The sequence below is a fragment of the Vicugna pacos genome, chromosome 36, assembly GCF_048564905.1.
Source record: "Vicugna pacos chromosome 36, VicPac4, whole genome shotgun sequence".
Lineage (NCBI taxonomy): Eukaryota > Metazoa > Chordata > Mammalia > Artiodactyla > Camelidae > Vicugna > Vicugna pacos.
Genome location: NC_133022.1, coordinates 5,955,933 through 5,978,516, shown reverse-complemented (window position 1 = coordinate 5,978,516; position 22,584 = coordinate 5,955,933). Strand labels below are relative to the sequence as shown.

The 22,584-nt window shown below is 45.8% G+C and overlaps 1 pseudogene; it reads right to left on the bottom strand.

Annotated features, from left to right (window-relative positions):
• Positions 1–123: 123 nt before the first annotated feature.
• LOC140691642 (alpha/beta hydrolase domain-containing protein 17A-like) lies at positions 124–12,935 on the bottom strand (annotated as a pseudogene).
• Positions 12,936–22,584: the final 9,649 nt, after the last annotated feature.

The window sequence follows — 22,584 nt, the reverse complement described above, 5'->3', positions numbered from 1 at the left end:
CCTGCCAGCCGGTTGCTTCGAGGGTGTGGAGCACCCGGGGGCTCACATGCAGCCCCCCGGGAACGGCGCGGGGTCCTGGCGCCCCCTCCTTACTGCTGAGGTCTGGGTGTGGCTGGGCGGCCGCTAGGCTAGGCGCGCCGGCTGGGGCAGCTCCTGGGAGATGCAGCAGTGCAGGCGCTCCAGGTTCTGGCTGTGGAGCTGGATGTCGTTGTGCCCGGAGGCCCCCACCCACAGAGGCTCCACGGCCTTGGGGCAGCGCTCGTAGAGCGCCAGCCCGTGCGAGAAGTCGGCCACCTCGTCTTCCAACCCGTGGATGATGAGCACCGGCGACGTCAGCTTGGGCCCCTTCTCCATGCTGTGCGGTCTGGGAGTCACGTTAGGCCTCCGCGCCCCACCCCCGCTGAGGCCCCGCCCCCTGGGTCCCCGCCCCGCGCTCACTTGGGGAACGCGTCTAAGTAGTAGGTCTTCTTGGTGTCGGGGAAGGCGATGCGCATGCCCGAGGTGCAGCACCACCATGGCGCACTCATAGCGTGAAGCCAGGTCCACGGCGGGCACCGTGCGGATGCTCTGCCCCTACAGGATGTTGCTGTCCCGGCTGATGCCGTACCTGGCAGCGGTGGGGGCAGGATCAGCTGGGACACAACGCGCGCACACCCCTCCCACTGCCCGCCCTCCTGGGGCAGTCCCCTATTCTCCACGCTTAGGCTCGGCCCAGGACCCTCCCCTGATCCCCAACCCCAACACCAAGGAGGCGGTCGGACCAATACAGGAGGTAGAACCCAGATAGGTGTGAGGGGAGCTGGCCGACAGCCACCCCACTCTGCCGTTTCTTAGAGAGTATCTACTTGATCACACCTGGGCAGTGCACCAGTAAGGGCCCCACCCGCTCCTCCTGGTCATCCAGCTGTCCCCACCCCTACACATGCCTGACCAGGGCCACATGCAGAACCTGCTTGGGACTTTCCTGTCTCTGCTGTTCTGAACTGGACAGCCCTTCCTGGTCGCACTGGAAGGGGGCGTGTCTTCCAGCAGCCCTCACCCCCACCCTCATCCACCCTCTTCGCAAGCTGTGGGGTGGCGATTGGAGGCAGCTGTATCCTCTGATGCCTCAGCGAGTTTGCAACCCCTCAGTGTCCCCATACCCAGTTAGGTTAGTACAACACAGGTGAGCAGGAACAACGGCTCCTGAGGGAAAATGGGTGGCCGCCACCTCCTTCTCTGGGCCCCTCCCCTACCAGTGGCCAGGTCCTGGGGCCCACCCGCCACCCCAAGCTCCCCTAGCCCCACACCAGCACGGCTGATCCAGCACCATACCACCAGGTGCTCCTTCCTGACCACACGAGGACCATTCACCACCTTCCAGTGCTGGAGGTCTCTGTGGCCTTCCTCCCACACACCCATGACCCTGATCCCAAAGGAGCCTCTCCTCTCAGTGGCCAGGGAAGGGCTGTATCTCACCTGGGCAGCCAGACTGTCCATCTCCCTGTCCACCCAGGGGCCATCTGCAGTGTTCCTGTCCTCTGGCCCAAACCCCCAGACAAACCTCCAGGCCTCGGGGATGCCATTTGGTCTTGTGCCCACTACCCTGGCTGTTCCTCCCAGGCCGGCTCTCTGGTTCACTGTGAGCACCGCTGTGCCAAGCCCTGGCCCAGTCCAATCACCCAGCTCCAGGCAGGGACCCCCAGCTGCAACCTGGCCATCTCCACCTGGACAAACGTGGCAGGTGCCGGATAGTTTGGCTCTTCCAGGCCTCCCCAGCCCCGGATCATGGCCCGGGCCCAAGCCTCCCTCCCTCCTGCTTATTCTCAGCTGTTGGGGCTGAGGGATTTGGTCTCTGGAGGTCAAGGCTGGTAGAAGGACCAACAGATGGAACTCAGAACTCTCATCCCTATGTGGGGTGTGATTCTGCAGTGACCCCCCCCGAGCCAGCGGCGACAGGCTGAAGCAGCCGAGGTTGGACACATACCTGCACCATGCCACCCAGCACAGGTCCCCACTGCCAGGGGACCCCACTCTTAGGGCCTGCATCAGGGACTGCTAGGGCATCACTATGGCACCAGGGCCCCCGCCTCCCCAGGGCAGGTGGGCTTTGGTCCTGGCACGGGCTGGTCACTCCAGTGGGCCAGGCAGGGCAGAGCTGGGGCAGCCAGCCCTGTGGAGGCAGAGGGCACAGTCTCCAGGAGGGTGGGGGCTGGGTGCGTCTCCCTCTAGAGCAGCCCGGGGCGCAGGGCCACACTCTGCACTCTGCACATGCTGGTTGAGACGGAGCCACTGTGCTTCGGTGAGTGAGCACAGGGGTGGAAGAGTCCGCCTGGGTCTGCATGACCAGGGTGGTGGGGTCCAGGGAAGGATGTGTAGACCAGACCACAATGGCCCTGTCTTGAGTTAGGCCCGTGGGTGTGTGCTGGACACCATGCCCGCAGAGGACCCAGCTTCTGCTCGCTGACCTCCCACCAGCCACCAGTTCTGTGCTGGGTACTAAGCTGCCCAAGGGAGCCTTCCAGGCCCAGAGGAGCCCTGCCCTCAGGATGTGACCATGATCCATTACCAGCACCTGACACAGAGGCCCTGCCCCACCTACCCCGCCCCCAAGAGCTACAACAGCCTGGTTGGGGGGTGGGGCTGAGCCCTTTCACACAGGCCTCACACACCACCTCCTGAACTGGGAGGGGCCTACACCCACACCTCTCCATCCAAGTGGAGCCTCCACTCCTATGGAGACCAGTGCCAGGCCCTGTCACCGCCTCCGCTCAGGCAAGGGGCTCCCAGGAGGGGCCAGCCCCAGGGACGCTTGAAGCCCGCCCACCCACCTCCCCGCACTTGGCTGTCACCACACAGAGAACACACAAGGCCAGGCCTTGCCCTGTGGCCCAGGGTGGCCACAAACAGGCTCCCTTTCCTACAGGCCCACCCCCTTGGGCTTCCTCCCTCCCCAAGGAAGCCAGCCTGAGTGCCTGAGGGGCGCACCTTGCAACCACCTGGTTACACCTGGTCTGGTCACCTGTAAGGCAATGCTTGCCTGCCCTCCCCTAACCCGCTGCAGTGCAGAGCTCACCTGGTGCGCAGGGCCTGCTGGGCAGCATAGATGTCAGCATGGAGGCTCGGCTCAGAGGGCTTGCCCGCGCTCACACTGCAGCTGGAGTGGACCTAGGAGGTCAGTGCTTTGTTTTCTGGGGGGAGGTAATTAGGCTTATTTATTTATTATTATATTTAACAGAGGTACTGGGGATTGAACCCAGGACCTCGTGCATGCTAAGCACGGGCTCTACCCCTGAGTTACAATTTACTTCCTAGTATTCCATATCCAAATCAAACAGCATATCGTAAGAGAAGTCTTACTGCTTGGTAACTTGCAGGTTAACTGTTCTCACGTTGCTGACTGCAGAATAAAATAAAATTCTGACCCTGTTGGGAGACATGTGACAAGCCTTGCGTCTCTAAGGCAACTTCTGGATTCTACATGCTAAATTCCAATACTTGTGACACAAGTTAAAATTCTCAGATGGTCAGAAAAAAAGACTACATCTCGAAGGGCGCTTTTTCACAAAAATAAGACAGAAATGAAAATTGTATTTCTCCTCATTTATTGAAATGTAAACACAAACATGGCAAACTTTTTCTGAAGAAGATTTTTAAAATTTAAAACATTTCAGCCTAAAGAAGTCCATTTCTATATGGGCACAACACCTCCAATTCACACTTTATAAATCTCCTACATGTAGAAGAGCTATTGGTCTATGAGGAATTTACTCTTTCCTGGCTCATCAAAGGTGGAAAATAGGGTTTAAGGAAGAAAAAAAGAAAAAGGCCCAACAAATTTACACACACACACCCACACTTCCACACTACTGTTTGTAACAAATCTTCCATAGCAAGCAAGTCTCTAGATAGACCTGTGTCACCAAGGCAAAAAATAAAACAAAAACTACTGTTTTTTGTCATGCTATCCCTATTCAAATAAAAAAAAAAAGTCTGTGAAAATGTCCATACCCTGTTAAGGTGCAAAGCAAGTAGCAAGCCATTTGGTTGTACGTGCATTGGGATATTTCAATATAAACAGAAGATTAAAAAACTGAGTTTTGGGGGAGGCTGTAGCTCAGTGGCAGAGCACATGCTTAGCATGCACGAGGTCTCAGGTTCAATCCCCAGTGCCTCCATTAAATAAACAAACAAACATAATTACCTCTTCCTCCCCAAAAAGAAACCGATTAACTCAATAAATAAGCTGAGTTCTTTGCGGGCAGGAAGCACTGAGTAGACACAACTCAACACCAGACAGAAGGCGACCTTGCATGAAGTGAAGCACGTGGTTACTTCCTCCCCTGACATCTCTGTTTTCCCCACATAGTTGGAGAACCACGGACCCTAGTTAACAGGGGCGAGCGAAGACTCCAGGCACTAGTGACCCCCAGTGGGGTTGGTGTACATGGTGGCCCCGCATGAGGGTAAGTTGTCATTGACACTATGCAGTGACAGCAGAAAGCAAAATAAATTTAGTGTCTTTTGTAAAACTATAAAATTCTCAACAGCTGTCCAGTCTGCGCTGCCTGCACCAGGCTGGATGGTGCCCACAGCCCCACCGGGGCCATGACATCATCTGGTCACCACGCTGCTGTTTTCAGCATCGTGACCGTGTGATGAGGAGACAGAAGTTGGAAGGAACCGTAGCCAGGGCAGCAGCAGCAAAACCAGCATTCATGTCCCTGAGGGGACGAGAGAAAAGGAAATAACTAAGCCACCACTAACCGGTGTGTGCCCTCTTCTCTGCCCACTTCTTCCCAGGAGGACGGCTTTGTTGTCTGGCAGCTGTCACTCCTGGGGTTTTTTGGGCATTACTACGGGTGATGGCTCAGGGGCTGCGGGTGTGGGGCTGGGGCACCGTCAGATGGGTTCTCCCTCGAAAAAGGAAGAGATGGGAAGGAGATTAGAGTGGTGAGGGGTCCTGGGGCTGAGTTTAAAAAGCATGAGTGCGGTTGGGGGGAGAGCGAGGCTTTTTAGAGAAGTTATGTCCTGTTTTTTGGAATCTCTCTGTGGAGAGAGTTGCTCTTGACCACTGTTCCTTCATCCACGACTGCACGGTTTGCTGTTAGGATGTACCCTCGGCTGCTGTAAATTTCTGTTCATTCCAGTTATGTCTGTTTTTAGACAAAGTGCAAGCACCTTGTCTTTAACTTTCAAGGAGTTTGTCATTTCACACCAGAGGACCTTCACACCAGGCAACTTTATGTGAAACACATGTGGAGCCCCCAACAGTCACCAATTAGTGACTGGAATGCAAAATAATTGACACAACGAGGGAAATGCGCTCTGCTCTCATATCTGAAGGAAGACAAAGCAAAGTGAAACAGCAAGAATAAAATTATGTGGTTTGAAATCAAAATGATAATTTCTTGAAGCTTAAACAAATGGTTCGTTTAAAATAATTCCACTTCTTGTAAAAGTAAAAACTTCTGAAAGGTGAGATTGAGAAATTTGGAAGGAGACTGTGGGCCACAGGGGAAAAGGCTGTGCAATGAAGAGCATTCATAAGGCACCAGGATTTTCATCCTCCCCCCACAGCAGTAACTCCAGAGGGACTATTTCTGCAGAGGCAAATTTGGAAACTAATTACAGGTTTTGGAGATAATACGGTAGAAGCATGCTCTGTCAGAAATGAAAGAATATATATGTAGATTAATCAGTCAAAATCCCTCATTTTACAAAAGAGGAAACGGAGCTATTCATTATTTGAAGTCTTGGAAGAGCTCTTAATTCTACCTTCTTTGTTCTTAATCTATACTAGTTGCTCCTGGTACAAAGTTTTGACACATATTCTTTCTGTTCTAGAATATCTTACCTAGGCTTACAGAGACAAGGTCCTACAGAGAATAAAAATTATTTTTCAGAAAATCTGCACCTTCTTCCCAAACTTCTCAGTGCAAAATGTTCTCAGACTGGGAGAAAATGTTAAATTTAGAAAAATGTCTAATTATTCATTTGAATAAAGCTATCAAGATGTTTTTTCACACAATTGTAATATAAAATAATTTCAAACCTTAGGTTTTTTTCTGATTCAAAAACATTATACACCTAAAAATTTTGAGAAAGAGTAAAACCTTATGAAGAAAAGTAAGCGAAAATCATTTAGCATCCAACAATATGTTTTGGTGATGTTTCTCAAATTATTATTACATTTACTGGAATAATTTTCAATATACAGGTTTGTAACCTATTCTATCATCTAAACATTATTTTAGGACTTTTTTCTATGCTGTTTAATATTCCATTTACTTCAATAACTGCATAAAATTTGATCATATGTCTATATCTGTGTGTGTGTGTGTTACTTCTGCCACCATCATTTAGTCCACTGATTTGTCATGATGTATACACATGGTCGGCTTTAAACATTTTTACATGAAATCTTTTCTCTAAATTTTAAGGAATTATTTCCTTAGGAGATATGCCTAGAAATGCTCAAAATGTACTCATATTTCCAAGGGCATTATGTTTTCTAAAAACCTTTGACCAATTTATAATCTGCCACCACTGTGTGAAGCTCCAGCCTCATTTTAGGTCTGCCAGCAATGAGTTTTTTTGTTTTTTGTTTTCTTTTTTTTTTTTTTATGGACTTACTATGTCTACATGTCAGCTACTCTTTAAAAAAAAAAAACCTGGACAGATTTATTCCACTGAAATTGGCTCCCGTTAACTAGTATATTTAGTTGGAATAGCTAATCTGAGAATAATCCTTCACAAAGAAATTATCCGTATCAGTTATTTTATGCCACAAAGTTATTCTCTATACCACTGGCAGGTCTAAAAATTCAAGTCGGTTTGTTCTTGCGAACTTGAAACACAATGGATCCCATAGTACATTGTTAATAAATGACAGCTCTGGCCCTGACCAAAACGTGTTGATTTAACTCCAAATGAACTGAAATAAGAGCCAGAATACGGGGAGAAAGAGGAAACGCTTCCTCCACCCTCCACCAGCGCGTTTTCTGAACAGGCTGCTTCTCTTGGGCGTCTGCTCTCCATCCCTTCCTGCTTCCCTTCGGCACATCTCAAGGGGCTCCTCCCGCTCTGGGGAGGGCTGCCAAGTTCTGCGTAAGTCTGCAAACGGCCTTGGGCCGCGAGACTGGCTGTTGGCTTGGCCCACGGGGACCCTCCTTCATCCCGGTCATCTAGGCCCTGAGAGCAAGGCGTTCACTCCCCGTGCAGGTGTGAATGGCAGGAAGTCCTTCTCCTAGGACAAGTCCCAGGACAGGGCCTCTGGGGTTGGCAGGGAGCACACACTGAAGCCCCACCTGAGAGCCATGCTAGGAGGGGCCGTAAATTCAAGGTGGTGACCTTTCCCATCTTACACTTTGCAGATGACCCGGCTCCAAGAGAGCAGAGGGGAGCAGGTGCCAGAGGACAGCCTTGGGTCCAGGGCCAGTGGGTCCTGTCACCAAAAGCACAGCTTCCCTCCCACGTGGAGCTGTGGCGGGGCCTCCAGAACTCGGGGGAATGCAGGCACCCTCTTCCCACCTCAGGAACGCACAGAGTGGGAAATCATGCCTTCGCGAGTTCCTGGTTTGCAATTAAACCCTCAATCTGGGGATCTGCCTGGCGGCGAGCTAAGGGGATCCAAAGTCCAAATGTCCAGGCCGGACCCCCGGTTGCTGGGCGGTCGCACATGGTCCCCGGGTCCCAGCCTCACATCAGGCCGCTGCCTCCCGCCTGCGCAGAATTTGGAGGCTGGGCGCGGGGCACAGGTGGGTTCTGGGCTCCCGGCTACCACGAGGGGCGACGACCCCCTCCCCTTCCCTGGGTGCGAGTATAGCGGGGAAGGGTGGGGGTTACAGGAGCCTGAGGGACGGCCTTTAACGGTTGGGCCCTCAGGGACAGCCCTCTCCCCCTCCGTCCCGGACCGCGCCCGCCCACCCCGCGCCTCCCCGCGTCCCCCAGTGCACAGTGCGGGGCCCCGGCCCCATCCGCGCCCGTGGAGCCCCAGGCCGGCGGTGCAGCGAGTTACCAGGGCGCGGAGAACATGACGCAGAGCGCGGCGCTCTGGATGCCGCGCGTGCCCGTGCCCGTGTACAGGTGCTTGGCGTGCGGGTCCTGCCCGTCCCCGCCATCGGCTGGGGGGGACCTGTCCGACGCTGCACCTCCCCCCCACCCCCGGCTCCTGTGCCCGCGCGCCCCAGCACCCGCTCCGGCTCAGCAGCCCCAGTAGCAGATGCGGGGCGGCCGGACCGGGCCCGGGGCCGCGGCGAGAGGAGGCGCCCTGAGCTCGCGGGTATCACGGCGGGCTGGGCGCGCTCTCTCCGCGGCAGCCAGCGATGTGTTTTATAGATCGCATTACTTGACAATACCAGGCTAGAAAAGTCATAGCTTAATTAGAAAAGTCAGGTAAAGTGGAAAACAAAACACAAACACATACCTATTTTATAAATTTTATATAACCCTGAAATATGTTAACTTGCATCTTTTCTGATTTAGAGACAAAAGGCTTCGACTTAGCTCTTTGCTTCGTCTTTATTGCATAAACTACACCCACCCTACATCACTCTGATTTTCAGTTTTTGGGTTTTGTGTTTGTTTTTTTAGAGTGAAGCAAGAAATCAAGGACACTTAGAAAGCAATAGGGATGCAGAAATCCTGTGACCTTTAAAGAAATTTGTGACCCTGTTTTTATGTTGTTGCCTCCAAAATGATTTTGACATACATTGCTTTACTCTTCAAAGCAGAAGTGTAATGGATTCGTTCGTTGTAAAGGGGAGGGTAAGGACAGCTCTCTGGTCTTCATAACCTTTTTATTTGCTGCTGAACATTCGTTATATCCCACTATTTTTGGAGTAGAAACTCATGATGAAGTACAGTCTAAGGAAGAGGTCAGAAGTGATACCTACTAGACCACGTGTCTTTCTACTGTTGTGCACAGAGCAGAGTCTTGACTTGGGGCAAATGGCTGTTATTAGCTTTGAGTCTTTTCACACTGCAAGAAGCTTTTCCTTAGTTCTTATCACCTGTAAATACATAAAAAGCTAACTGAGAATAGATATGAGTACTACTATTTACTGCCAAAAGGCTGTCTGACATGAAATGCTGTGGAACAACAATATACACTGAAAGATCCGCTCTCCACCTGTATTGCATTGTGAAAGTCTGACAGTTCAGCAATTTGTTGCATTTGTAAGTAACCAGCTTATGTATTCTTCTCTGACATTTAAAAATATCTGTGGAGATTATACTAGCTTTAGGTGTACAACATAGTGATTCAATTCTTTTATAGGTTACAGTCCACTTAAAGTTAGTATAAAACATTGGCTACATTGCCTGTGTTGTACAGTATACCCTGCTATCTTATTTATTTCATCCCTAGTAGCTGTGTCTCTTATCTCCTGCCCTATCATGCCCTCCCCTCACCTCCCCCATTGGTAACCATGATTTTGTTCTCTACATCTGTGAGTCTGTTTCTGTGTTGTTATATTCACCAGTTTGCTTGCTTTATTTTTTAGATTCCACGTATGTGTGATTCTACATACAATACTTGACTTTCTCTGTCTGACTCAGTTCAGTAGGCATAATACCCTCCAGATCCATCTATACTGCCTGTTGCAAATGGCAAAGTTTCAATCTTTTCATAAATGAAAAATAGTCCAGTGTGTGTGTGTGTGTGTGTGTGTGTGTGTATACTTATACCACATCTTCTTTATCCATTCATTTGTTGACAGACACTTAGGTTGCTTCCATATCTTGATAACTGTAAATAAGGCTGCTATGAATACTGAGATGTGTGCATATCTTTTCCTTTTTCTCTAAATCCTGAGCAGCATTTGTGATTTGTGGTCTTACTGACTCTAGCCATTCTGACAGGTGCGAGGTGATATCCCACTGTGGTTTTGATTTGCATTTCCCTGATGACGAGTGCTGCTGAGCACCTTTTCAGTGCCTGTTGGCATCTGCTTGTCCCCTTTGGAAAAATGTCCATCAGATCTTCTGCCCATTTTATTGATTGGGTTGTTTGGGTTTAGTTGACTTTTGAGTTGTATGAGCTGTTTATATATTTCAGATATTGACCCTTTATCTATCATATAATTTGGAAATACTTTCTCCCACTCAGTAGGTTGTCTTTTCATTTTGTTAATGTTTGCCTTTGCTATGCAAAATCTTTTAAGTTTATTTAGATCCCATCATTTATTTTAGCTTTCATTTCCTTTGCTGAGGAGACAGATACCAAAAACATATTGCTGTGATATATGCCAAAGATTATCTGCCTAATGTTTGCAGGAATTTTATGGCTTCTAGTCTTATGTTTAGGTCTTTAAGCCATTTTGAGTTTATTATTGTATATGCTGTGAAATGTTCTAGTTTCATTTGCCTGTAGCTGTCCAGGTTTCCCAGCACCACTTAACGAAGAGACTGTCTTTTCCCCAATGAATACCCATGCTTCATTTGTCACGGATTAATTGACCAAGTGTGTGAGTTTGTTTCTGGGCTCTCCGTTCTGTTGCACTGATCTACTTCCCTGTTTTTGTGCCAGCACCAAACTTTTTTTGATGACTGTATCTTTGTGGTATAGTTTGAAGACAGGGAGTGTGATGCTTCCAGCTTTGTTCTTTTTCTCAAGATTGCCTTGGCTCTTGAGTTTGTGTGTGTGTGTGTGTGTGTTTTGTTTAAATTTTAGGGTTATTTGTTCTATTCCTGTAAAAACTGTCATGAATATTTTGATAGGGATTGCATTAATTCTGTAGATTGCTTTGGGTAGTATAAACATTTTAACAGTATTAACCATTTCAATCCATGAACACTGGCTATCTTTTCATTGATTTATATCATCTTCAGTTTCCTTCATCAGTGTTTCATAGCTTTCAGAGTATAGGTCTTTTTCCTCCTTGGTTAAGTTTATTCCTAGGTGTTTTTTTGTTGTTGTTCTTCTTCTTCTGATTTTAAATGGGGTTGATTTCTTGATTTCTCTTTCTGATAGTTTATTATTTGTGTATAGAAAAGCAACAGATTTCTGTATATTAATCTTGTATCCTACAACTTTACTGAATTCATTTATTCATTTTAATACCTTTTTGGGTGGAGATTTTAGGGTTTTATACATATAGTATCATGTCATCTGTGAATAATGACAATTTTACTTCCTGCATTCCAATTTGGATACATTTTGTATCTTTTTCTTTTCTGCTCTGGCTAGCACTGTGGTCCAGCACTATGTTAAATATAAGTGGCAAAATTGGGCATCCTTGCTCCTTGTAAGAAGTGAAAAGCTTTTGGCTTTCGACTGTTGGGTATGATGTTGGCTGTGGGTTTGTCAGCACTTTACATGTAACATGCCACTCCCCTCAGGCCTGAAAAGCTTCTGCAGAAAAATCTGCTGATGGCCTTGGGAGTTCCCTCTATGTGACTCTTTGTTTTTCTCCTGCTGCCTTTAAAATTCTCTACTTAAGTTAAATATTTACCAATTTAAATGTGACATGTCTTGGCGTGAGTCTCTTTTGGTTCATCTTGTTTTGGACTCTCTGAGATTCCTGAACCTGGAAATTTGTTTCTTTCTTCAGCTTTGGGAATTTTCAGCCATAATTTCATCAAATTCATTTTCTACACTTTTTGCCCTCTCTTCTCCTCCTGGGACCCCTGTACCACACTTGTTAGTTCACATGATGTTGTCTCAGTGGTCCCGTAAACGGTCTTCAATTTTTTTTAATTTGTTTTTCTTCTTGCTATTCTGACTGAATGATTTCCATTATTCTATATTTCAGATCAAAATATTTTTCTATTTTTCTGTATGACTTTGATGTTAATTCCTTCCAGTGTTTGTTGTTTGTTTGTTTGTTTTCAATTACTTTATTCTTCGGCTCTGACTGATTCTTCTTTATATTTTCTTTTTTTTATATTTTCCTGGTTAAAACTTTTACTGTTTTCATCCATTCTATTCCCAAATTCACTTAGCATTCTTATTACTAATGCTTTGAACTCTTTACCTGGTAGATTACTTATCTGTTTCATTTGTCATTTCTTTCAGGGATTTATTCTTGTTCTTTTGTTTGAAAGAAATTTCTCTGTCTTCTCATTTTGTTGAGCTTACTCTGTCTTTATGAAATTAGAAGGAGCAGTGACCTCTCCTGGTACTGAAGTAGTGTCCTTGTGTGCTAGTTTCTCTCTGCAGCTTTGGACCCGGTGGCTTTGCCGGGGAACAGGATCTGGAGTGCGTATGGGTCACATATTCCCCTCAGGGGTGATAGCAGCTATCACCTTGGTGGGAGGTGGGGCTGGAGCTGGAGGGGCTAGAGCCAGAGGCAGGTGTGAGCCAGGGCTTCTCTGCTACTCAGTGGGAGTCACAGCTTCCTGGTCCCAAGTTGCTGGAGAAGAAGTCATAAGGGTAGGGTCCAAACTGGTCCTAATCCATCTACATGCACTCTCCCCACTCCCAGCAATGGCACCTTTGCCCCCGTGGGGTGCAGGATTGGAACAAGAGGGGCTGGAGTCCCAGCACATCAGGCAGAGCTCCAGGCTGGTCCTGATCTGCCACTCTCTAAGCTCCAGCAACAGCTGTCCTTGCCCAGTTTAGATGCAGTGCAGGGTCTCAGTCAGCCCCATCCCCTCCAAATGCTCACTCCCCTCAGTGACAGCAGCCATCACCCTAGTGGGAAGCTGCCCTGGAGCAAGAGGGGCTGGAGTGCATGCCCAGTGTGGCCAGGAGAGGTGCTGGGGCCATCCCAGGACACCAGCCAGAGCCCCAGGCAGTTTCAGTCCACTTCCTCTGCAGATTGCTCTGAAGAGTAAGCAATTGTGTGTACCCATTCTCCAAGAGCAGAGTCTAGGCTTCTTACAGCCCTCCTGTAAGTCCCAGCAGTTTTCAAACCAGCTAAGGGGACTTGCCTTCTGGTGTCGGACCCCACGGCTTGGGTGCCCAATATGTGCTTGGACCCCTCATTCTCCAGGGAGGAGTCCACAGCCATGACATCCCTCCTCTTCTGTGTCACTTGCTAGGAGTTAGGTCCCAAACTGATTGCTTCCCCTCCCTCCCCACCTACCTCTGTGTGAATCTTTTTCTACAGCCTTGGTTCTAGAAGAGTCTTTCTGCCTGTCTCCATTTTGTTTTCAGTGAGAGCTGCTCCACACGCAGACGTATATTTTAGTTGTGTCTGGGGGGTGGGGGGCGGTGAGCTCCTTGACCTCCCACTTCACCATCTTGATCTCCTCCAGTCTGTCTTCTTTCTCTTCATGCTACTTTGTTTACAGTAATGGAACTTATGAAATTCCTCTCAGAGTGTCTGTTTCTCCTAAATAACACCAATGTCTCTTCCTGAGTCCCCAGATTCTCACCTCAATCCTTAAAGAAAACCTCTCTCTGCAGTTTGTATTTAAGTCCCTGGAACTTGCCTAGTAGCTTTGTCTGCAGTCCCCTTAGTACCACCCACATTACAAAATTATATTTTCTAATAATTCTTTTTGCAAAATCAAAATGGGGTCTGCTCTTTGTGTGTTTTTAATTCAGTCATTCAATCCACTGTCTTATATAAATGAGCTAATAGAAGTATATTGATGTTTGGCCACATGAGCATTTCCCTCTTTAGGATTTCACCAAATGTCACAACTTGCTGGTCTCTGTGCCACGATGTCCATTTATCTCACACTCACTAGGGCACTGAGCTTCATCACCTCCACACATGCTGTGTGTCTTACGTCAGTTTGGGGCCCTCTCTGTTTGTTGTCTCTTTCAAAAGGATGTTAGTATAAGAATGAGGGATGCCATTGGACTTCTTCTAAGCCAACCAACTGCTTTTTAGCTTATGGGAATTCATGGCTCTTTCCTTGGGACCTGCTAAACCCGTGTGTATTCATGTGACCCACAGAACCTCAAATCCATGAGGAAAAGACATGCTGGCTAGGCCTTCTGCAGATTGATCTGCAAGCTGCCTATGTGGGGCATCCTTCCAAATAACTACCAGAGTTAATGACAGATTCTCGACTCTCACCTGAACTACCCTGCGTACTTTTACGCTTGGTTCCCAGCGGCACATGCTGCCCACGATGACGCAGTAATTTTGATATATCCCTTGCAAAGCTATTTTTCTTTTAGTCTTAGATCATTAATTTCCAGTGCTTCACAATAAGAAAACCTGCTCATGTGCATTTCTGGACATCAGAAATCATAACAATAATAGCGCAGTTCCTGAATACAGTTGTTGTCTTCAGTAAGTGTTGGTTGAATCAGTGGACAGATCACATACCTGCTTTCCATGTTCAGTGATTATCACCACTAACACCAGCCTTATTGCCTGTGGTATAGACATGGATTCTTCCTTACTAATTTTTTGGTGCATTGGTTAGATTCTCCTACCTTGTGCTGCAGTGATAAACAGTCTCAAAATCTCAGTGGCAAACAGAGACATAGGCTTAACATTGGCCAAAGTCTGCCTGTCCCTCCACTTCACTTATGGACGTGGGGTAGATCAGTAGCCAATATCTACGGCAGTCTTGGCACAACAAAGCAGGTGGCGTCACAACCACCTGATAGCTCATAAGGCGTTTTCTCAGAAGGAGCACACATCATCTCTACAAATATTTCTTGGCCCCAAACTGCTGCTTGGCCCAGGGTGAGGTCTTGTGACAATGGACTCATCAGGAGAGGGGATACTTTGACAGTAATACAATCTAACCCAGTTGCCCTCTTGGTTTTCTTGCCATGCACAAGAGCTACTCTCACCCTCTTCTCCAAGGAGCTAATCCCAAAGCCCCAGTGCTAGGATTGGTGAGCATCTTAACACTGTCTCTACGCGGATCTTCTTTTTCTGTAAACCTATTAACTATAAAGACAATTTTTCTGCCTTGCTCACACAGACACAAAAGCAAGAGCTGCACAAATCCAGAAAATCATAATCAACACTCCCTTTCAGAAGGAAACAATGGGGGAGCAGCACCATCCTGGGACAGAGCAAGTCTGTGATCCTGCTGGGAAGACGTGCAGGCCCTGCCCTGAGGGTGGGGCTCCTAAACCCCTGGTTCTCTAGGACTCGTGACTCCATCTTCTGAAAGATACTCTTCTCCTCAACCACAGATGAGAACACACTGCAGAATATATTATTTTGGGCAAATGCAGACTTCTAACCTGCTTCCTGTTTACAGAAGTTAGGGAATGGCCATCAAAAAGGCCGTTTTAAGTCTTGAACAGTCAGCCTCTTGTAGTTCAAGCGATTCTTTTGAAAGTGATACCTTCTCAAAACCTTGGTTGAATTGTTGTCTGTGAGTCAAGTCAGTTCTGTGTGTCAACACCTCACTCACAAATCTGTACAAGATGTGACTCTACGTTTTTCAACTTATAGATAGTTCCATACACTGCTTTTCTAACTCTGAGCAATGATGTTTTATTTATTTTTCAGTCACAATCCCCCTTTGATATCCTCCTTTGAAGTATGGTGCCTTGTATTAAAGAGTAACAAGGGTGGGCACGCATTTCCCTCAGTCCTCGCTTCTGAGCTGGTTGCCTGGTGGTCACTGGTATTTACTGTGGGAGCCCATGACAGGGTTAACAAATTGTAACAGACCCCAGCCACCACGAACAACTGTGCTTAGTAACTGCTTTGCAAGCAGGCACCTGTGTGTCCGCAACCCTGTCTCCTGGCCCTAAAAAGCAGAGACAATGTCTTGCTTGCACAGTTGAGGTGTTAGATAGCACACTGCTCATGGCACAGCAACGACCCAGGCCCTCAGCTATCTATAAACGCTGGGCGTGCCTGCTGTTAGACAGTCTGTTATCCCCAAAACAGGGACCTGGCGGGGCTGGGCTCTGCTCTGTAACTAACATATCTAAAGATGTACCTTGTGCTCATCTCTCCATGACTCCCTTACAGATAAACAAAGCCTTGGTACTCATTGTGGCTTCTACAGTCTCCAGCCCACCCTGTCTTTCCCTGAATGCCTGCATTCCCTCACACCTGTTAGTGATTTTCCCTTTGATTGTAACACTAAGCATGGGAGCATTTGAGAGTCTCAGTGAGTGGCCTCCGGACTCCCTCTCTCTCTTGACTTTCCACAGAGTCTCGAGTAATTCACTCCATCTTGGTGGGGCTTCTGCCAGCCAGCCAGAACTCACAGTTTACAGCCTCTCTCTTCTGGGAGTGGTTTCAGCACCCTGTGGCCTCAGCCAGGTCTTACCTAGTGAAGCGATCTAAACTCCTTTACCTGGTCAGGTGACCCAAACGGTCATTGGCCAAAACTTTTAAGTTTGATAGAATTCAAATCTATACAAAAGTTGCAAGAACAGTACAAAGTCCCATATGTCTTTTCACTCAGATTTACCAGTTCCTGACACTTTTGTTCCATTTATTTTTTCATCATCTCTCTCTCTACATTTATGTGTATTCCTATTGCACTTTCTGACCCATTCAGGAGTTAACTGGGAACTTTATGCTCTTTTATCACTAAATGATTTCACAGATATTGTGTAAGAACAAGACCACCTTCTTACCTAACATTGGTACAATTGTCAAATTAGGAAATGTATCGCTGATGCAGGACTGTTAAGTGATCCAAACTTTCAGTCCTTGAATTCCTGTCATTATTGGTCTTGCTCTATTGGCTTTCTGTATTTTGCCATTAGCTTTCAGCACAGGATTTGCAAATGTCATTTGGTGTCCCAGAGAATTCCCTGGGTCCCAGACTGCAGTCAGAATATTAACTCTTCTCACTGCCTGTTGGCAAAATTGTTAACAGAGGTGAATGTCGTGTGATGAGGTGGCAGCTGGCATTCTTTGTGGGTGCATCTATGAGAGGTTTCAAAAGCCTCGTGTCTTTTTCATGAGCATGTAGCAGTGACATAATTAGAAAAATCACATTTTAAAATAATACACCACTATGGAATAAGCCATGAGCCAAGAGTGAAAAAAATGTGCAGAACATAGTAGTTCATAGTCAGCTTACTGCCGCTGTAGTTGTCCCCTCCTCTGTGTCCTGTCACCACTGCTGGGCTCCCTCCTGGCAGTGTGTGTCACTCACCCCTGTCTCCCACCTCTCCCTCCCCACTCAGACTCAGTCCCTCCCAGGTTTCCTCTGCCTCCGCTGCTTATCAAATACGATTTTCCCTTTTCCACTCAAAAACAACATTAGGTAACATACAAAGGTACGTTCCATGAATTATACATTTCATCAAGTCACAAAATATTGAGGGAAAGTGGATATGTGAGTACATGTGTTTCTTTTTCATAAATGGTGCTCATTGGTGGTAGAGAAATATACGTAACTTATAAATGAAGACTAGGTGTATCAAAGGAAGTTCAGTTGGGGATTAACAGACACACGTTACTTCACATAAAACAGATAAACAAGGACCTACTGTAGAGCTCATGGAAATATATTCAGTTTCTTGCAATAAAATATAATGGAAAAGGGCCTGAAAAGAAAATGTATATATGTATGTATACGTGTAACTGAATCACTCCACTGTACACCTGAAACTAACATTGTAAATCCACTACACTTCCATAAAAATAAATATAAATAAATAAAAGTTGGGGTACTTAGATTATGTTACACCTCTGGGGCCATATCCTGGCCTCCGTACTTGCTAACCCTATGACAGAGGGTAAGTTGCTTAACTTCTGTGCCTCATTCCCCCTCTTTTTTATTGACTTAGAGTCGATTTACAGTGCTGTGTTAGTTTCAGGCATACAGCATGGTGATTCAGTCACACATACACATATATATATACTCTTTTTCATTACAGGTTACTACAAGACACTGAATATAGTTCCCTGTGCTATGCAGCAGGACCTTGTTGTTAATCTATTCTGTACATAGTAGTTTGTATTGGTTAATCCCAAACTCCCAGTTATCCCTCTCTCCTCCCTCCCTTTTATTTCTCATGAAAATGGAGTCACAATAATACCTACATTATAAAGTTTGTAAAAAAGGATTTGTGTGATCATTTGCACAGGAAAAATAGTGCTCAGAAAAGTAACTGTAAACAGGGAGAACTTACACATTAAGTGTTGTCAGGTGTGATGCCCAAAGTCACAAATGTGGGTCTATTCAGGGATGTAAACTGGCTTGCTCTGGGCTCGCTTGTACCCTGTTCATCCCAGAACTCTTCCCTCTGGGTAAAACATCTCAACATGTTCAAGAAACAACAATGTGGGAGTTTTTGTTAAACTAGTGCAGGACGAAATATTTAGGAAGTGGGATACTGTGTTCTGGAAAGCTGCGTTTAAAATGTACATGAAGAATAAAATAAAATAAAATAAAATAAAATAAAATAAAATAAAATAAAATAAAATAAAATGCACATGGTTGAGAGCATGATCCAAAGCCCCCTTTCTTCCTCCCAGAGCTTGCTGGTCTCTCCCACCCAAGGCTGGGGCAGAGCTGGTCCACTGAGAGCTACACAGTTTGAAGGCACTGAAGCAGCAGGTGTCAGGAGCTGAGACTTCCTGCACCCACCACTCTTGTGTGGGCTGGAGTTTATCCTGGGAGTCTGGAATTCTTTGCCGAGGGGTGCCAGTTCATGTGCCAATCATTTGCATTTTAGATTGTGCAGATGGTGACCAGAAGTATGTCGAGGTGAAGACTGGGACCGATGTTCAGCTATGACTTAGCTTATGGGCTGTTTGCCTTCCTCAGAGAGATTATAAAATAAATCATGCCTACCATCTACCCATGAAAAAAATGACACAGAAGGGCTGCTGCCTCAAAATGGTGTGTTTTCTCCCTTGAGATGAGCTTGACTGGTGATACCACCATGTGACACATGTCCTGTCTTTTCTTTTCTTTTTTCTTTTCTTTTCTTTCTTTCTTCCTTTCTTGAGTTATAGTCAGTTTACAATGTTGTGTCAATTTCCAGTGTGGAGCACAATTGTTCAGTTAGACATGAACGTACGTATATTCATTGTTTTTGTTGTTGTTGTTCTATTTATTTATTTAGTGAGTTAGTTAGTTAGATACATGTCCTTAACTCTTCTTCAGATGAAAACAAACATACTTTACAGGTCTTTTCCCTCTTTCAATTGAAACCACTCTTCCACCACCATCCTTTGTGTCCCAGTCAGGCCAGCTCCACGTCTTCACAAGCACCTGCCCTCACTCTGCTCTTGGCAGCGGGATTCCCACGGGACACCTCCCAGTCTCCCCGAAACACTCCATCTGTGGCCTGAGGGCTACTTCTCCTCTTGTTCAAAGAATGTCAGAAACATTTCAAGATTCAGTTAAAATTCTTCTGTTTTAAAAATCCTCCAGGGGCCAGTTATTCTGTTTTGAACTTGTGTACTTAATTCCTTTCCTACTGGCCCCTTGGTTTGTTTGAATTTTGCCTCCGACCTGTTTCCCAGGGGCTGTGGAAGTTATTGATCATTCTGGTCATGCCAAGCTGCTTTCTCTCATCTCACTAAAGTGTCAATTTTCTGCCTCAAAAAATAAAATCAAAATAAAACACTGTTTTCTTCTCTTCTGTTAATTAATTAACTTCTCTTCAAATAGTAGCACAACCGAAGCTTCTACATTATGGTTAGTATCTTTCACATGAAAGATGATAGAGGGAAAAAAAGTGGAAAATAGAAAGGTAGTATGGTTTTAATAAAAAGTTTTAGAGACAAAGAGGAAAAGACAGATAGAAAGAAGATGGAATAGCCTTAATACTTCCCTGCAAAATGGCCTTAATCACAAATAAAACAAAGTAAGGCTAATAATAGCTACCCCAAAACAGAGAGGACACAAAACCTAAAACTCAGTATTATTTTCAAATTTAGTCATTGTTATCATCAAGCCACAGTAGAGTGGGAAATAAAATCCAGAATTCCTTTAAGCAATTAGTAGTATTTCCAATTAATACATGTATCAAAATAATGGAAATAGAAAATCTTTTTTGGCATATACCATTGTAATAACTTTTGCAGGAAAAAAACCATCAATGGATGCCAAAATTTGTGGCCAAAATTTCTGTATAATGGGGAAAAGGATATTTTCACATGTTTGTGTCTCCCCCCAAAATACTTCATAAATAGAAAAACTAATTTTGTAGTGAAGAAACCTGTTGGATATCATTTTAGTCAAGCTTTCATTTAACAGCACAGATAATGAGACATATCACTGTCACACACACCTCAGTATGAGGCACTGAGGAGGGCACAGAGCCACGTCTCTGGTGTTTTTGAAAAAAAAAAGGCAATTTAAACATAAAACTGAGGAATGTCAGACAAACCCAAATGAGGGAAAATACACAAAATGGCCTCTCTTCTTCCAAAGTGTCAAGTTCATGAAGGACAGGAGGGCTGGGAACTGCCCCAGATTGGAGGACACTGAGGACAGCTGATGACTAAACCCAGTGTGTGTCCCGGACCAGAGAAGGGACATTGGTGACTGAAGGGTGAAGCTCAAATAAAGCCTGTAGGTTAGTCAGTGACGTCTCATTACGGTTAACTTCCTGGGTCTTGATGACTATGCTATGACTTTATAAGTCATTCGTCTTTGGAGAAGCTGGGTAAAGGCTAGATGGACAATATTTGTAATATTTTACCCTTTTTGAAAGTCTAAAATTATTTCAAAGTAAAATTAAAGTGTGAAATAATGGAGAGTACAGGTGACCTCTAATTAAGAATGGAGGTTTAAAGATAAATTCAGGATCTCGAAATAAAACTTTTGGAAGTGGCCTCTTTCTTCTTTTATTAGTTACAAAGTTATAACAGACTTGTCCAGTCAGCAAAGAATGAACTCTCTGGGTGTGTATTTAACTAAAGAAGATTACATGGTTTATGGGGTGTCTCTGGAGCTGTAATGGTCTTGGATGACACTTGGTCAGCCTTCTATTTTTATTTTGAGGTTGTTTTGTTTTCTGCATCTAACACCAAATTAGAAGTTTAAAATTTCATTTTCATCCCAGAAGGAATGGCACACTGATGTGAGACCACTCATCTGTCCTTTTAATCTCTTCCTAAACTTGAAATACACACACACAACATATACCCTGAACATCCAGTTGCTTGGTATCCAAACTATATTTAGAAAGGTGTGACCCTAGAATTTTTTTCTCTCAGACTAACTTCAGAGAAAGATAGCAGGCTATTTGTACTCAAAAGGACAATAAATATTTTTGAACATTGGTAATTACTTCCAGAACCTAAAATTTAAATTGTGAAAAATCCTACAATGTAGATACAACCAGTAGCTTAGCTTTTTATAAGTCATCTGTATCTAGGGAAACTCTCCAGGGTATTTCTTAAACCTGATGTTTAAAAATTTATCTATTTACTTTACAGTTGGAGCGCTGTGATTCGGATTTCGTAGGAGTGAGCACAAGGACCCTGCCGAGCGCCCCCCGGAGGACGGGTTTAGGATGGCCACGCGCTGTCCGGCCGTCCCTCCCGCAGGACGGGGCGTCTGTATCCCGCGTCTCTTCTCTTGCATTGAAGGCTTGTCATGTCAGTTTCAAAGTCTGAATGCTAAGAGCTCGACAGCTTCCCTTTGACATGGATCGCCCACTCGGCATCTAAGCTACCAGGTAGGAGAGCAGCTACCCGCGGGGGAGACTGTGTGGAGAAGCCCTGAGAATACGTGGAGAGGGACAGTGCGCCCACCCAGCCGACCTTCATATTGCGCCCACCAGAGTCTCGGGCACGTGGAAAAAGCCTTTTCGGGCTAGGGACTGGCTGCTGCCAGCTGAATGCCACCGTGTGACCCCAGCCAACCCCGGGAGCAGAAGCATCACTCAGCTGAGTCCTACCTAAAGTCCTGACCCATGGATCCTGAACACAGAGAGGATCATTGCTTTGGGATGCTTTAGCATGCAGCCACAGGTACCCAGAACACACGGGTGTGAGGAATGCTCTTTGATGGGCATGTTTAAGACTGCGCTTTCTGAACTAGTCTCACCTCACCTTTAGAAACTGAATCTCAAATACAAGTCTCAATACACCCAGATTAAGACAGAGAAAGACAAACACTCTATGGCAAATACTATATGATATCACTTATATGTGGAATCTAAAAAATAATAGAAATGAAACTATATACAAAACAGAAAAAGACTCACATAGAAAACAAATTTATGGCTACCAGAAAGGGGGATGAAAATTGGGCATATGGGATTAACAGACACAAACTACCGAACATAAAATGGACAAGCAATAAGAATTTACTGTGCAGCATGGGGAATTATACCCAATATCTTGTAATAATCCATAATGAAATATAATCTGTAAGGAAAAGGCCAGCAAACAGAATCCCTATACTGTACACCTGACACTAACAAATATTGCAAATCAACTCTACTTCAATTTTTAAAAAAGGAATCATAATTTCCAGACTCCTTTGAAGGTCTCTGTATGTGGTCAAGTGACAAAAATTCCCTCAGAGATAGAAATGGAAACGCCGTTTGCACTCTCGGGAGAATGTCCTTAAACCAACTCTTCTCCCTTCTCTGGGAGGGGGTGTGTGTGGATGGGCTTATTGGTGTCGCAGCCTCGTCAGGAGCCTTGAAGACAAGGACTTCGCCCTTGAGGTGTGAGAACTTAGTGCTGCCAGGATCACAAAACTTGGTGAGTTCAAGAAGCTAGTGCAAGACAGGAAGCTGGGTGCCCCAGAGCGCCAAATGTGTCTTCAGATGAATGGATGTCTGCAGAG